Source organism: Bos indicus, chromosome 28, assembly GCF_029378745.1.
Source record: "Bos indicus isolate NIAB-ARS_2022 breed Sahiwal x Tharparkar chromosome 28, NIAB-ARS_B.indTharparkar_mat_pri_1.0, whole genome shotgun sequence".
NCBI classification, from domain to species: Eukaryota; Metazoa; Chordata; class Mammalia; order Artiodactyla; family Bovidae; genus Bos; species Bos indicus.
In genome coordinates this window covers 8,434,137-8,451,545 of record NC_091787.1, presented here as the reverse complement: position 1 = coordinate 8,451,545, position 17,409 = coordinate 8,434,137, and the positions used below count along the sequence as shown (strand labels likewise).

The 17,409-nt window shown below is 45.4% G+C and overlaps 1 protein-coding gene across 1 annotated transcript in view; it reads left to right on the top strand.

Moving 5' to 3' along the window:
* The window catches only part of GNG4 (G protein subunit gamma 4), a 68,891-nt gene that overhangs the window by 47,162 nt on the left and 4,320 nt on the right, over nt 1-17,409 (top strand). The gene's annotated exons all lie outside the window — the stretch shown is intronic.

Here is a 17,409-nt window from a genome sequence, read left to right as displayed (position 1 = left end):
TCGGGAAGAGCATCTCAGAAAGCTCTGAGAACTGTTCCGCCTGTTAGAGGTCAAAGCAGAGTTACGCAAGTTTTTTGAGTCAGAAGGCTGTACATCAAATAATGTTATTGATAGTTTACATAATCCTGGTCTGCAAGTGCAAAGTGGTGGGTCATGTGACCCCGTAAGGTCAAGAAGGAATGTCATCTTGGAGGAGTTGTCTTACTGAGGCTTGTACACGAGTACATTGATGGTTGGACGGCATCACCGACTCAATGGACACGAGTTTGAATAAACTCCGGGAGTTGGTGATGGATAGGGAGGCCTTGCGTGCTGCAGTCCATGGGGTCGCAAAGAGTCAGACACAACTGAGCGACTGAACTGAACTTACTGATGCCAGGAGAATATTGCACTTCATGGTTGAGCAGGTATTTCTGCCAGAGGGGAGGTTTGTGCAATGCATCACACAGAGTGCACAGTGGGGAGAGAGAGGCAGCCAAATGGCAGAGAAAAATTTTTGTGTCTTAAGTTTTTCTTGTCTTGCCATAAAGTACGAATTTTATTTCATCTGAAGTTATATACAGACAGTGTTACACTATCATCTGACTAAATGCTGTACATCTGTGTGCTCTGAGTGATTATAAAAGCATATTGCAGAACAGCATGTGACATTGTGTGTACGAAGATGGATAGTAAGATGTCTGTAAAGATGTTCACCAAATGTTCTCCCCAAATGGCAGGGTTTCTGTTGATTTTTATGTCCATCTTTGTCCTTTGGGGTAATTTTACAGACAAATAAGGATTATTATTGTCATAAAGGCAATAAAGCTATTTCCAAAAGTCAAGTTCTTCCTGGAAATCACACCCCTGCAGAAGTGCTGCCTCCCCCAGCACTCACTCCCTCCCTCCTCTGGACTTTTTTTTGTTATAGTTATCTATTTATTAATCTGTGTTGGGTCTTAGTTGCAGCACAAGGGATCTTTGTTGGGTTATGTGGGATATTTTGTTGTGGTGCACAGACTCTGATTGTGGCGGGCAGGCTTAGTTGCTCCATGGCATGAGGGATCTTAGTTCCCTGACCAGGAATCAAACCTGCGTCCCCTGCAAGGCGGATTCTCAACCACTGGGCCACCAGGAAGTCCCTCCTCTGAACTTCTTACCTGTGTAGTACGAGGGCGTCTGAAGGGGGAGGGAGCCGCACAAGGTGACCTCTTAGTGCAGGAGACAGAAAAGGGGGCTCCTCTGTCTGCTCCGTGCAGGATCTCACCGCCACACCGTCAGCCCAAGCCACTGTATTCAAACCCGGGAGGGGTGTCTGACTACTGTCAGTTCAGTTGAACAATTTAATTATTTGTATGTGCATTATTCTTTTTGTATAGAATCTGCCTTTCTATCTCTTCAGGATTAACCGCCCAGTGCAAAATATGAGCATATTCTTATGGAAACACATTGCATAGAAATCATAACTTATATTCCAGATTAAAGTGTAAATTTGGTTGGGATTGTCTTTATACTAATCATTTCCTCCAGCAGCTGGATAATCCAGAGCTGTTTGCTGCAGCCAGTGGTAAGTGTCCAAAAGTTTTCTGACATAGCCCTTTGGGCATCAACATGATTCTTGTTTCACGTGTGTGTTTGAACCAGGGTTTTTTTTTTAATCATAATTCTTCTAATAGATACATCTTGAACACACTGTTGTTCAGTCATTAAGTTGTGTCTGACTCTTTGAGACCCCATGGACTACAGCATGCCAGATTCCCTGTCCTTCACCATCTCTCAGAGCTTGCTCAAACTGATGTTCATTGAGTCGGTGGTGCCATCCAACCATCTCATCCTCTATCGCCCCCTTCTCCTCCTGCCTTCAATCTTTCCCAGCATCAGGGGCTTTTCCAATGAGTCAGCTCTTCATATTAGGTGGCCAAAGTATTGGATATTCAGCCCCAAACCTCCAATGAATATTTAGGACTGATTTCTTTTACGATAGACTGGTTGGATCTCCTTGCAGTCCAAGTGACTCTCAAGAGTCTTCTCCAACACCACAGTTTGAAAACATCAGTTTTTCCATGCTCAGCCTGTTCTTCATGGTCCAGGTCTCACATCTGTACATGTTATCCTTATTTTTTATAGCATTTCCTAAGAGTTGCAGCTGCACTGCCAGTTTGTGAATTCTTTGGAAGGAACAAAATTTTTTTATGGTTTTATTTTGGCAAGAGATAAAACATGTACTATTAAGTTGGATCATGGAAAAAGCAAGAGAGTTCCAGAAAAACATCTATTTCTGCTTTATTGACTATGCCAAAGCCTTTGACTGTGTGGATCACAATAAACTGGAAAATTCTGAAAGAGATGGGAATACCAGACCATCTGACCTGCCTCTTGAGAAACATATGTACAGGTCAGGAAGCAACAGTTAGAACTGGACATGGAACAACAGACTCGTTCCAAATAGTAAAAGGAGTACATCAAGGCTGTATATTGTCACCCTGCTTATTTAACTTATATGCAGAGTACATCATGAGAAATGGTGGGCTAGAAGAAGCACAAGCTGGAATCAAGATTGCCAGGAGAAATATCAATAACCTCAGATATGCAGATGACACCACCGTTATGGCAGAAAGTGAAAAGGAACTAAAGAGCCTCTTGATGAAGGTGAAAGAGGAGAGTGAAAAAGTTGGCTTAAAGCTCAATGTTCAGAAAACGAAGATCATGGCATCTGGTCCCATCACTTCATGGGAAATAGATGGGGAAACAGTGGAAACATTGTCAGACTTTATTTTTGGGGGCTCCAAAATCACTGCAGATGGTGATTGCAGCCATGAAATTAAAAGACGCTTGCTCCTTGTAAGGAAAGTTATGACCAACCTAGACAACATATTCAAAAGCAGAGACATTACTTTGCCAACAAAGGTCCGTCTAGTCAAGGCTATGGTTTTTCCTGTGGTCATGTATGGATGTGAGAGTTGGACTCTGAAGAAAGCTGAGTGCCAAAGAATTGATGCCTTTGAACTGTGGTGTTGGAGAAGACTCTTGAGAGTCCCTTGGACTGCAAGGAGATCCAACCAGTCCATTCTGAAGGAGATCAGCCCTGGGATTTCTTTGGAAGGAATGATGCTGAAGCTTAAACTCCAGTACTTTGGCCACCTCATGCGAAGTGTTGACTCATTGGAAAAGACTCTGATGCTGGGAGGGATTGGGGGCAGGAGGAGAAGGGGACGACAGAGGATGAGATGGCTGGATGGCATCACCAACTAGATGGACATGAGTTTGAGTGAGCTTCAGGAGTTGGTGATGGACAGGGAGGCCTGGCGTGCTGCAGTTCATGGCGTCGCAAAGAGCTGGACACAAATAAGCAACTGGACTGAACTGAACTGAAGTTTCTGAAGCCAGTGCAGAAAATTCTGAAGCCAAAGTCAGTAGTTATTAAAACAAAAGAAGTAAGGCTTTAAATATGGTGTTCCCTGTGAACAAGTTTAAAAAAAGCAAAATTGGGCAGATCTTCACATTCTGATAGATCACTCATGGATGATTTAAAGGGTCTGGAGAAGTCCAGGAAAAGGGATATAATTAAGATAATAGGGACTTTCCAGTGTTCAGGTGGCTAAGACTCCACACTCCCAATGCAGGTGACCGGCTTCAATCCCTGGTCAGGGAACTAGATCTCACATGCCACACTGAGAGTTCACATGCCACTCAGCCAAATAAATATCTTTTGAAAGATGTTAGATGATGTTACAGTAGAAAGAATGGCATTTCTAAAAAAAATTAAATATAAGTTATGTCATATGATTTAGCCAAATTTTAGAGGCAATGCTTGTAGAGTTTTGCCTTTTTCATATGTCTCTTCTATACTCTGTAGCAACTCTTTCTTATTCCAGCTTCTGCTAGTTTAGCAATTGAGGTTTAACCCTTGTCTTCATTTCCCCTTCCTCTGCCAGAAACATTCGTAGCCCTTTCCCAGACCTTTAGACTTTAAATGATTCAGATGATAACATTCTACAATCAGATTTAGACATAAAATTAAGAACAGGGGTTATGAATGAGCACTTCAAGAAATAGGTATCAGATAAAAGGAGAGAAATCTTTCGGTTAAATCAGAGAGTAGAATGTGAGTAGGAGACCAGGAAGATGAAACATGCCTCCCAATTCAAGGGACATTGTGAGCGAGGGCGCCTCGGAGATCAAATTGCCCTGATCATTTCTGAGAGATTACTTCTTGCAAAAGGAGTAAGGGGCAGCAGAGGATGAGATGGTTAGATAGCATCACCGACTCAATGGACATGAATTTGAGGAAACTCCAGGAGACAGTGGAGGGCGGAGGAGCCTAATGTGCTGCAGTTCATGGGGCTGCAAAGAATCGGACACAGTTTAGTGACAACAAAAACCACTTCATGTCTATGGCCCAAACAGCTTTCCCACCGTACCAAAAAGTAGCCAAATGAATAATGAAATAATAATACATTGTACATATAATACATCTATTGTGTCATTTAGCCACAAACTACCAGGTATTGCTGTTTCCACAGGAGTGGAAACTGAGTGCTGCCCATCTGGGACATTGTCTTCTGACTCATAACCCCCTGCTTCCTTTCTGAGATGCTGCTAGCTTTCTAGAATCACTGGAGCTAGAACCCACTTGTTATGTTCATCTTTCACGCCGACATTAGTCCCAGGAGACTCTAAAGTGACTCACTAGTTTCTGTCACCAAATACATCACTCTTTTGGTGAGCTTGCAAAATGACTGAATTTTGGCTTCCTTTGTGGGAAATTGTGATGTGTCAAAGCTGAGAGGCGGTCAGAGTCATGTAGGACACATATCAACCTGTTAAAAGGGTTTGGTTAAATCAAGATCCTGGGTGGACCTGGGTTAATCACTCTAAACGAACTGAGAGCTTTTCAGTTCCTGATGGTGAAAGCCATGTAATAGTAAGCTCTTACTAAGATTAACTTGGGGATATTAAAACTCTCTTTCAAGTATCTCAGAATTACCTCTTAATATGTAATCAACTTTTATAGTGGGTCCTTGTTGGTTATCAGTTTTAAGTATAGCAGTGTGTACATGTCAATCCCAAACTCCTAATCTATCCCTCCCACCCACTCTTCCTGCTGGTGACCATAAATTCATTCTCCAGGTCTGTGAGTCTGTTTCTGTTGTAAGTTCATTTGTATCATTTTTTTTTAAGATTCTGCATACAAGTAATACCACATGACGTCTATCTGTCTGTGTCTGACTGCGCTTAGCGTGATAATCTCTAGATCCATCTGTGTTGCTGCAAGTGTGCATATCAACGTTTGATGTGAAAAAAAACCCTATATGCTGGTGATAGTGAACAGCAGCTGATTCGTTAGTCTGGACATTTGACTTTAGAATTCAGAGAAGGACTCTCTGTTATATTATCATGTATTCACACATATCTCCCACTGGTTTCCTCCAGGAATAACCTTACTTCCTGCTGCTGCTGCTGCTAAGTTGAGTCAGTCGTGTCCGACTCTGTTTGACCCCACAGATGGCAGCCCACCAGGCTCCCCCATCCCTGGGATTCTCCAGGCAAGAACACTGGAGTGGGTTGCCATTTCCTTCTCCAATGCATGAAAGTGAAAAGTGAAAGTGAAGTCGCTCAGTCGTGTCCGACTCTTCGCGACCCCATGGACTGCAGCCTACCAGGCTCCTCCATCCATGGGACTGTCCAGGCAAGAGTGCTGGAGTGGGGTGCCATTGCCTTCTCCCTACTAGATGCTATTTGTGGCCTAGGACCCAATGATTGAGAATTTCCAATATTGATCTAGTCAATACACAACATTTGCTGGAAACCACTAGAAGCCAAATGTCTGCTGTATCAGAATACCGTGGACTTCAGTGACTCAAACAGTAGAAATTCATTGTTCACAGCTCTGTAGGCTGGGAAGTCTGAGATCAAGGTACCAACAGTCAGGTGCTGGTGAGGCCTCTCTTCTAGGTTTACAAATGGCTACCTTCTTGCTGTGACCTCACATGGAAGGGAGGGAGAGAGAGACCTTTTCTCCTAAGAGCACTAATTTTATCACCTACCAGGGTTCTTGGCCTCTTTAATCAATAGAAATTGATCAGAGGCCAGACAAGAAATTCAAGCAAGGCTTTTCTGGGGCTCCTGCTGCAGCTGGTGGTGGGGGTCTGAAGGAAAGAAGTAACAGGTTTCCTTGCTTCCTCACTCTCCTAGGCAGGGCAAGCCGGCTCCTTATATGGGGTGAGGGGTGGAGCCAGAGGGGTGATTTAGGAGGTTTGCCCACTGTGTTGGTGCTGTTGTGTGCAAGGGGCATGCGCAGTACCCAGCTTTTGCTCCCAACACCCTGTTTTTGCTCCCGACGCTTCTGGAGCAGCAGTTGGGTTTTGGTCTTTTCCTATGTTGTGTCCATAATTTGCCCCAGCTGTACATTGTAGCACAGTTATTTTTAGTCCCTTATAGTTTCTTTGTATTTCGGTGCTCAAGGAGACCAGGTGCAAATATTGCAGCAAAGGGTCCCAGGTCCCAGCCCATCTCAGTTCCATTCATGAAGTTTCAACCGTCAGGACCTAATTACCTACCAAAGACCCCATCTCCATGGCACTGGAGATTTTGGTTTCACTTATAAACTTAGGGGGTGGTGGGAGGACACACACATTCAGCCTATAGCATAATTACTTGGAAGTATCTCAAGAATGCCCTTAAAAACTGGTGTTAGGACTTCCCTGGAAGTCCAGTGGTTAAGACTGCGCTTCCAGTGCAGGAGGTCCAGGTTCAATCCCTGGTTGGGAGAAGGCAATGGCACCCCACCCATGCCTCAGGGACAAAAAAAATCCAAAGCCTAAAACAGAAGCAATATTGTAACAAATTCAATAAAGTCTTTAAAAATAATAAGTATTAGTCACTCAGTCCTGTCTGACTCTTTGTGACCTGATGAACTCTAGGCTCCTCTGTCCATGGGATTTTCCAGGCAAGAACACTGGAATGGGTTGCCATTTCCTTCTCCAGGGGATCTTCCTGACCCGGATATCAAACCCCAGTCTCCCACCTTGCAGGCAGATTCTTTAAAAAACAAAGCAAAACTGGTGTGTTAATCTCAAATAATATCCCACATTAGAAGAAAGAAAAAAAAAAAAATTCACAAGGATTCACCCTGTAGCTCTTGCTCAGAATTCAGAGGTGAGGCATAGATGTAATATCCTCGGGTTTTTATTAGGGATACATGGCATATGATTTCTTCTGTTGGTACTTGTACCAGGTTTGACCTGGTAAAAGGTATCGTTGCACAGTGGGGGATGCAACCTGGCTGTACTCTTGACTCTGATCCCGCTTTCTTTTCTTGGCGGGGAAGGGAGGAGCAGACAGAGCCATCAAGAATGCCTGTGATCTATTCCAAGTAGTATTGTTAAATAGACCAGGATTGCTGAAAAATAGCTGTGAGTTGCTGTCCTTTAGATACTTAGATGCAAAGGGTAAATGCAGTGGGTGTCACAGCCAGAATAGTAATTATGTCATCTGTCTTGTCCTGGAATGTGACTTAGTAATTGCAACATTTTCTCCCCATCATTGACGCTTGTAATTATAGTGCAACAAATGGGATTATGTGCTAACTTGAGCTGTTTTAATCACCTCTTTTACTCTGAAATGTAATGGTAAAATTCCACAGTTGTTCCCTAGCTCCCAATTCTTTTCTCTTTTCAACATCTGTTATCCTGTAACTCTTAACACTTCAGTACTAAGGAGAGGAGGCAGAGATGCTCTGGGCATTTTGTAACAGCGGATTTAAAGGCAAAGCAGACTTCAGGCTTGATAAAACATAAACAGTAACGGAGTCTTAAATTTCAGAATAAAGATTTCTCTTAGAAAGTAAATTGTCTATTTTATGTTTCAAAGATGGCAGATGTTTCTAGGATATGGTGAAGTCTGCATGCAATATTTTGTATACACTGAAGGAAACTTTGAACCATAAAAATCAATCTAGGGCTGATTAAGGAAACCCTCCCTTTCAATCTACGGAGTGGGTTTTTAGTTTAATTAATGCCGGGCTACTAAACTGCGTGTTAGGGTGTCACCTTTCCTCTGGAAGGCTCATTAAGATGATCGTTACATGTGTGTATCTTCAGATCCCATTACAGCAAGCTTCAGGGGTTATCCAAGATACTTTGGTTATACAGGAGTAAAGGGACCTTGGACACTGCATGAAATAAAGCTGATGGCAAAGGTGGGAAAAGGTGGAAAACTCCTTTTATTGTAAAATGACTTAATTTGCTCATACTGTGCTGTAGGATGTTCTCAATAATTTGAGTGCATCTATAATAAAGCTAATACTGTGTGGAGCCGACCCAGATCCACACAAAACTGGGTGCTGATCACTTGGTACCAGTACTAACAATTCTGGTTTCATTCTTGTAGTACAGGTGCTCCAGATGGAACTCTGCAATCCAGAGGTGTGTACATATAACTAAGCAAACACATCTGTGACCCTGAAACAACAAAAGGAGGCATTCTAAGAACAGCTTGTTTTCTTGAAAGAAAAATTGTGGCATCAAGCACAGTATCACCTTTGATATGACAGAAAAAGCCCTAGGTTGGACCTGCTTAGAGCTAGTGAGGCCACATGTTAATGGCATGGTTGTAGACCCGGGGCTGTGAGGGGAGCAAATATACAACTGTGAGACCAGAAGGAGACCAGTCTTAACTCACCTCCACAGTTCAGTTCAGTTCAGTTTAGTCGCTCAGTTGTGTCCGACTCTTTGCGACCCCACGAATCGCAGCACGGCAGGCCTCCCTGTCCATCACCAACTCCTGGAGTTCACCCAGACTCACGCCCATCAAGTCAGTGATGCCATCCAGCCATCTCATCCTCTGCCGTCCCCTTCTCCTTCTGCCCCCAATCCCTCCCAGCATCAGGGTCTTTTCCAATGAGTCAACTCTTCGCATGAGGTGGCCAAAGTATTGGAGTTTCAGCTTTAGCATCATTCCTTCCAAAGAACACCCAGGGCTGATCTCCTTCAGAATGGACTGGTTGGAAGGGACTCTCAGGAGTCTTCTCCAACATCACAGTTCAAAAGCATCAATTCTTCGGCATCTTTTCAAGAAAATTAGAGATACCAAGGGAACATTTCATGCAAAGATGGGCTCGATAAAGGACAGAAATGGTATGGACCTAACAGAAGCAGAAGATATTAAGAAGAGATGGCAAGAATACACAGAAGAACTATACAAAAAAGATCTTCATGACCAAGATAATCACGATGGTGTGATCACTCACCTAGAGCCAGACATCCTGGAATGTGAAGTCAAGTGGGCCTTAGAAAGCATCACTATGAACAAAGCTAATGGAGGTGATGGAATTCCAGTTGAGCTATTTCAAATCCTGAAAGATGATGCTGCACTCAATATGCCAGCAAATTTGGAAAACTCAGCAGTGGCCACAGGACTGGAAAAGGTCAGTTTTCATTCCAATCCCAAAGAAAGGCAATGCCAAAGAATGCTCAAACTACCGCACCTCCGCAGGGCGACCCCTAAAGCCCCATTTTTTGAACCCCTCCTCCCATGCCTTGGCCGGATGGTTGAGGATGCAGCGCCCCCTTGCGGTGCGGTAGCTCTCAGAAAATTAGTCAAATCTGCCCACAATGAATGGATGTTGACAAGCATCTGAACAAGTAAACTGATCAAGAGGAAGGAAGCTGAAATAATATTTAGCAAACCAAAAAGCCAAAAAAAAAAAAAAAGTGATGATATTTAGTAAACCAAAAACCAAAAAATACCTGCTAATAATATTTGCAAACTTCAGACCAGCTGGATCCTGTTGTTAGTAGGTAAACTGAAGAACATTAAAATTTTTTTATTTAATTTGGACACAGGTGGAGTCGAAGCTGGCAATGCTAAACCAAAGGTAGTTAGCACCATCCGTTGACAGGCAGAGGGCAAGGTGTTTGTAGAAAGATGCTGAAGCAAAGCACTATTTGACAGGTTTAGCTTAAGCAGTTGCATTAGGTGGGAAAGCCTGGCTGGCTGTTTGTGGTGGTCTTAAGTTTCACCTTTTCAAGTTCTCTGGCTTAGGCGTTAGTTTAAAAAGGCTGTGCTGTGCTCAGTTATGTCCAACTCTTTGGGACACTGTGGACTGTAGCCCACCTGGCTCATCTAGTCCATGGGATATTCCAAGCAAGAATACTGGAGTGGGTTGCCATTTTCCTCCTCCAGGGGATCTTTCCAACCCAGGGATTGAACCTGGGTCTCTTGTATCTCCTGCCTTGGCAGGCAGATTCTTGACCACTAACACCACCTGGGAAACCCTTAGTTTAAAAAGGCTGCTACTAAGGAATTAGAGCCAACCCAGTGTAATAGCATCCTTGTTGATACACGAACAGCATGCAGGTCACAGCCTAGAGGAAGGAGTCTCAGAGCAATATTGGAGCATCCATCCAAGCCAGGGCAAAGGAAGAGGAAGCCAGTCCCAGCTGCTGACACTCATGGTTTTCTTGGCAAGATTGTCCATGGGGGGCTGCCCTGGTGGTCCAGCGGTTAAGATCCCATGCTGACAGTGCCGTGGGTGTGGGTTCAATCCCTGATCAGAGAACTAAGATCCCACATGCCGTGCAGCATGACCAAAAGATTATTTTTAAATTGTCCCTGGATTAAACAAATGACCTAAGAAATTTTAGTTGCAGGACTTCTCCTTCTGGTCACATGAGTTCCCAGGTAGCTGGTCTACAAAAAGAGTGTGCTGGCCCAGCAGACAAGAACTTTCCAGGCCACCTTCCAGGTACAGTTTTCATGAGCAATTAATCAGGCAGCTACTGTAGTGTTTAGCTTCTGTAGCCGGACCGCTTGGCTTCAATCCTGGTCTCTCTCTTACTGGTTGTATGAACTTGGACAGATTTCTTAACTTTCATGCCTTAGTTTCCTCATCTGTAAAGTGACTTTGCTGCTGCTGCTGCTGCTACTAAGTTGCTTCAGTCGTGTCCAATTCTGTGCAACCCCATAGATGGCAGCCCACCAGGTTCCTCCGTCCCTGGGATTCTCCAGGCAAGAATACTGGAGTGGGTTGCCATTTCCTTCTCCAATGCATGGAAGTGAAAGTGAAGTCGCTCAGTCATGTCGGACTCCTAGGGACCCCATGGACTGCAGCCCACCAGGCTCCTCCGTCCATGGGATTTTCCAGGCAAGAGTACTGGAGTTGGGTTGCCATTGCCTTCTCCCACAATAAACCGTAATTGTGTAAAATAACCTAATTTGTATACTTTTCCTAAGTAAAGTCTACATTACCCTCTCCTTATCTCACTTTTTTCTTCCTAAGCAACCTGACCCCTACCCCAAATGCAGGTGTCAGATTCCTAAAAAGCCTGGAGAAAAAATCAGGAGGCATGCAGGTTTGTGGAAGAAACCAGCCAACCGGTTCAGAGAAATACTTTCACTGCCAGTTTTATGGTCCAAAATGCAGAGTGAGAAGCGATTACATCTCAGGAAAATTTCCAGGGCGGCGAGGAGTTGGCTGAGATGCAATACCCATAAAGTCCTCTGTGGCTGAGAGAAGAAAAGGGTAGGAACCTTCAGCCTGGGCAGAATCTTCATTCCGTCCCCAGCGAGGAAATCAGGTGCTTCCACCTTCCGTGCTGCCCCCTGGTGGCAGCAAGAGCAAGCCTGGATGCTCGCTCTCCCGGCGCTCGCTCTCCCGGCGCACGCTCTCCCGGATGTCAGTTTTTGGAACCAAGTACAAAATCTCTGGGTGGCCCTCCAGCACTGCTGCTCGTCTGTCTGCAGTCGGGAAGCCAGGGAGGGGCTGCGCTCCCAGGACGGGGCCAGCCTCTGGATCCGGTTTGCTGCGTTTGGCCAGGTCCTCATTGTGAGCCTTGCGGATGTGGCGGTACAGGTCCCCTGACTGCGTGTAGCTGCGCAGGCAGTAGCGGCATCGTAGGGTCGCTCCCGCGTGTGCACTGTGGCGTGACGCCGCAGTGTGTAAGAGCATGAGAAGGTCTTCCCACATGTCTCGCAAGTAGGAACATCCTCAGTAAAACCCCCAAAGTTTCCGGGGGCTGTTTCATACTCAGAAGGCAAGTAGAGTGGCTCATGCAGGGCGGGTGGAGCAGGCAGGGGCGAGGTCACCAGTCCTCGATGATACTGCCCTGGACCTGGCAGCAACTGGTAGGGTAGGTGCGGATCTGGCGGCAGGGAGTGGTCACTGGGCCCCACCTCCTCCAATCCTGCTGCCCGTGGCTCCTCAAAGGCCTCTGGCTGGGGGGGCTGGCCACCATACATGGCTCCTCCAGGAGGGAAGAGTCCCTGACAATAGTATTTAGAAGAATTAAATGAGGCCAGACATATAATGGGGCTTCCCTGGTGGCTCAGTTCAGTTCAGTCACTCAGTCATGTCTGACTCTTTGCGACCCCATGGACTACAGCACACCAGACTTCCCTGTCCACCACCAACTCCCGGAGCTTACTCAAACTCATGTCCATCAAGTCGGTGATGCCATCCAACCATCTCATTCTCTGTCATCTCCTTCTCCTCCTGCCTCCAATCTTTCCCAGCATCAGGGTCTTTTCCAATGAGTCAGTTTTTTGCATCAGGTGGCCAAAGTATTGGAGCTTCAGCTTCAGCATCAGTCCTTCCAATGAATATTCAGGACTAATATCTTTTAGGATTGATTGGTTTGATCTCCTTGTAGTCCAAGGGACTCTCAAGAGTCTTCTCCGACACCACAGTTCAAAAGTATCAATTCCTCGGTGCTCAGCTTCCTTTGTGATCCAACTCTCACATCCATACATGACTACTGGAAAAGCCATAGCTTTGGCTCAGCGGTAAAGAATCTGCCTGCCAAGGCAGGAGATGCAAGAGACGTGAGTTCGATCACTGGGTCAGGAAGATCCCCTGGAGGAGGAAATGGCAACCCACTCCAAACTGCCAAGGTCCAGCCCCGGCTGATCCAGGGAATTTGAAGGGGAGACGGCTTCGGCGAGTTCACTGGCTTTATTTAAATATTCATCAAGGATATAAAGAGTAATAGAATGAGGATAGCTCAGTAGAAAAATTCAGTGGAGAAAAGAGGCTGAGTAGCTTGGTTTACGCGGAAAATCAATATAACCTGTGACATCAGGTTAGCTCTGACCACGGAGGCCACAGTCGCCCTCTCGAATAGCGGAAGGTGCCCCACCTTAGGCACCTTCTTGAGTGGGTCTTAGAAGCCCAGGCAAATAAATGGTCGCAGAGGACCTCCACGCTCCAGATGGAGACTCAGCCAGAATGTGAAAGAAAGAATGACGTGGGGAGACCAAGCTTCGGTGAGCAAGGCCCGTAGCTTTATTTTCAACAGGGGCTTTTATACCCTAAGTTGCATGTAGAGGATAATAGGGGATGTGAAATCATGCAAAGTCAGCAGTCTTTGATCCTTATCGAAACCAGGATTTCTTTCCTGCAAATTTATCGTATACAAATGGTTTAGGTGATTTACATCATCTTCTGGCCAGAAGGTCTATTAACATTTTATGACTCTGACAAAGGTTTGTCAACTGTAAGACTTATTTTCTCTAAGAGTAATTATTTTAAGGTTTGGCGCCATCCTCCAAAGGTGTTAGATAAAGTTGCATTCCTATAGGGCAGAAGTGCAGTGGGTTTACAACAAAGGAAAGAATTTATTACTTTAAGGGTCTAAAGTTGCTAACACCAAGGCCACTACTTATTTTTACTACATACCAACTATATTAATACACAAGGATATCCTTTCAAGGATACAATACGGGGGATATGGAAACTTGGCAGCAAGCATTGGTTCATCAATGAAATCTTTTACTAGTTTTATTCTGACAGTTTCTAACTCTCTGAGAGGCTCTAAGCTATTTGAATATCTTAAGCTTCCCATGCCTCTCACGGCTGGGAGACTGTAAACAATCATATGACTAGCTTTAGGAGTCCGGGTAAACTTGTCAGGCAAGTTAGAGAGCTATGTGAGGGGTTTGGATTTAAACACTCCAAATGCCCAGGAACTTTATTAACTCGAGCTGTAAGTTAACTCTTTTTAGAGAGAGCGAGATGGTGGTGGGGGACAGCCCCCGTAAAGTCAGAGGTGAGAGCACAAAGCAGTAAAGTAGGCAGACTCTGGTTTTTGGGGGTAGATGCTCGAGAATATCCAGGGGGACTCCTGAGGCTCGATCCCGCCTTTGCGTATGCCGAGCCTCCTTCCTCATGACCTTTGCCACTGGTAGAGCTCCTCACGCCGGCTCCCGGCACCAAACTTCTTGCCTGGAGAGTTCCATAGGCAGAGAAGTCTGGCAGGCTACAGTCCATGGGGTCGCAAAGAGTTGGGCACGACTGAGCACGCATACACACACAAGACATATGACAATGTGTTTAGCTCCAGGGCTTGGTGCATATTAATAACAAGGACTCAGTTCATGCCAACTATTATTTTGATTAATGATTTTATATGGTTGTCTCTTGGATTTGTTTAATATGGATCTGCCACAAGATATGAGCCATTCTTGGCTTGCCAGAAAATCACGTCTCTGGGATCAGTTGGCTGGAACCAGCCTCTGGATAAAAGGGGCAGGTTCACCAGGGTAACTGCCCCCATGTGGAACTGGATGGGGTGGGGAACTCAGACACCCCTGTCTGCGTAGCCCTGCAGAGGTGTGCAGCTGTGCTTCTGTGATGTTTTAGTGCACCCTGATTATTTTAGTAATGTTACAATTTTTGAGTCTTCTCAGACCCCTGGAAAGCAAAAGTCTTGCCTTATTTTTTCCCCTATATCCTCTCAATTAGCTGAAAGATTGACACACAGCTTCCTAGATGAAATTGTAAGGTTTATAGAGAATTCAGAATGAATGGAAGCATGTCCTTGTCCCCAAAAGTGAAATAGATGGGAAAAAGGAAAACTAGAGATAGGGGATGATGATAAGACTTTAAAATATATATATTTATTTATTTATATTTGGCTGTCCCGGATCTTAGTTGTGGCATTTGAACTCCTAGTTGCAGCGTGTGGGATCTAGTTCCCTGCCCGGGGATCACACCTGACCCCCTGTATTGGGAGCATGGAGTTTTAGCCAATGGACCAGCAGGGGAGTCCCATGACTTTCTTAAATGAAGCATCTGGAAGAACTCACTGAAGTTAGAGCTAAGAGGACCTGGCTCTTAGGGAGGAAGACAGGTGCTCGAACATCGCCACCTTCTTGCACGTGCTGGCCTGGGCAGTGGTGAAGACTGGTTCACAGTGGTTGTGGGAGGAACTGTTGGGTGAATTCTGTGGTCATCCTAACACAGCGGCCATGGAGAAGACCCCTTGCCTCTGTGGGCTGAAGGAGACGCCTGGAGTAGAGAGGAGGGGACTGCGACCCAGGCAGTCAGGGGAGAGCCCTTGGCTTTGGTTCAGAAGGTGACAAGCCTGATGCCAGGCTCAGGCTCCACACCCACGCACTCACGGTGTGATTCTGGTTTTTTGTATGTCTATCGAGTTTTTTAAAAAAAAATACATTTATTTGTTTGGCTGCACCAGGTCTTTGCTGTGGCACGCAGGGTCTTTTAGTGGCGGCGCATGACTCTAATAGTAGTTGCGGTGTGTGGAATTAAGTTCCCTGCCCGGGAATCAAACCCAGGCCCCCTGCATTGGGAGCGTGGAGCCTTAGCCACTGGGCCACCGGCAGAGTCCCTCCCTCACACCTTTGTGGGCTCCAGAGTCAGCTTCCCTGCTCCTGTTCTCTAGCCCCTCGTGTTGGCCTCATAGGTCCCCTGCAGGCCTAACCTGTGGCCTCCACCTCACCTGGGAGATTCCTGTATGGGTGTCCTGTAAATCACTGCAAACTTCATTCTCATTCAACCCAACATCCATTTTATTTAGGCTCTACTGCACTGCGGTGGTGCTATCAGAGCTAAAACTACAGACCGTTTAGAGTAAACAGGATCTTGGAGATAGCTAACTCTCCCAATGTTATAAATGAGGAAGCTAAAGCTCAGAGAAGTTGAGTGACTTACCTAGAGTCGCACAGTCACCTTGGGACTAAGATGGACAGGGAAGCCTGATGCTCCATCCCACACTCCCAACAAATGTAGACTTTGTCTGGATTTAGGTGGACTCATAGGCTCAACTTTTAGTTGTTTCATCAGAAGGAAAAATGTATTACGTATCTCCACTAAAATTATTTGTTATATTCTAGCCACTGCTGAAATAGGTAAATCTAGGCTGGAAATCAGAAGATTTTCTATAAAATTTTGGAAGATGGGCCAGTTTTTTTTTTAAGTTTTGAGCCTTGGTGGCATTGTTTTTGTTTTGTTTTTAATATTTATTCATTTGGCTGTACCAGGTCTTAGTTGTGGCATGCGAGACTTTTGTTAATAGTTGCAGCAGGTGAACTCTTAGTTGCAGCACATAAGATCTAGTTCCTTGATCGGTGATTGAACCCAGGCCCCCTGCATTGGGAATGCGGAGTCTTAGCCACTGGGCCACTAGGGAAGTACCAACAGCCAATTTTTAAAACCCGGTTGGAAGGTGTATGGCTTGTGTGTCCTGGGGGCCTTCAAACGTTTTTCTTTCACCTGCAGCGTGTTTATCATTCTGGGGGAGATTAGACACTAATTGCATGAAAAGGATTCCTTTTGACTGCTATATACTTACTGCAGCCTGTGGCCTCTAATAGGCACTTACAGGCAGAACAAGCCAACCGGCAGGATGATTCAATACGCAGACCAGTCATTTGCTGGACTCGTGACCTAGACCACGGGCCAATGAGCTGGTCCCTTGCTCCTGGAGATTACCTGCAAGATAATTTGATCCACAGCTGCCAAGTGTCAACAGGCTTCAGAGAAGCCTGAAAGGAAAATCAAAGAGGTTTCTGGTCAGGAGCAACTCTCTGCTCAGAGAGAGTTGGCCTTCCGAGTTCAATGTGGGCTTGTGTGTAGCTTATGTGTGTGTGTGTTCTCTGTAATGTGCTTATGATCTGTGTTCTCCTGGGAAGGATCAAGAGCCTGGGTTGGTCATGAGAGTGGATTGCAGTAAAACAATAACACTAATAATAATAATTACAATCACCAGGGCCAGAAATTGGCTTTATCTGTCTAGAGGTCGTTTTACAGAGTCATTGGTGAGGCTCCTGGCCTGGAACCGTCACTCATCACTCAGTTCCGAGTAGGACTAGATGTCTAGACCCTCCTGATGGTGCCTCATACCTCTGCTGGTATTGATCTACACTTCCACTGTGTGGCACCTCTTTCTGTCACCTAGTCCAAGCTCGTCCTGCTTGACCCATGACAGGCCACTAAGTCGAGAGACGAGTTGTAGGGGCAAAGAAGACTGACTTTATTTGGAGAGCCAGCAGATGGAGAAGACGGTGGACTGGTGTCCCAAAGAACCATCTTCCCTGAATTAGAACTCGGGTTTCTTTTATACTAAAGGAGGAGAGAGGGTGGCTGGTTATTACAAATTTCTTGGTATTGGAATCCTTTGTTCTCACAGCTGT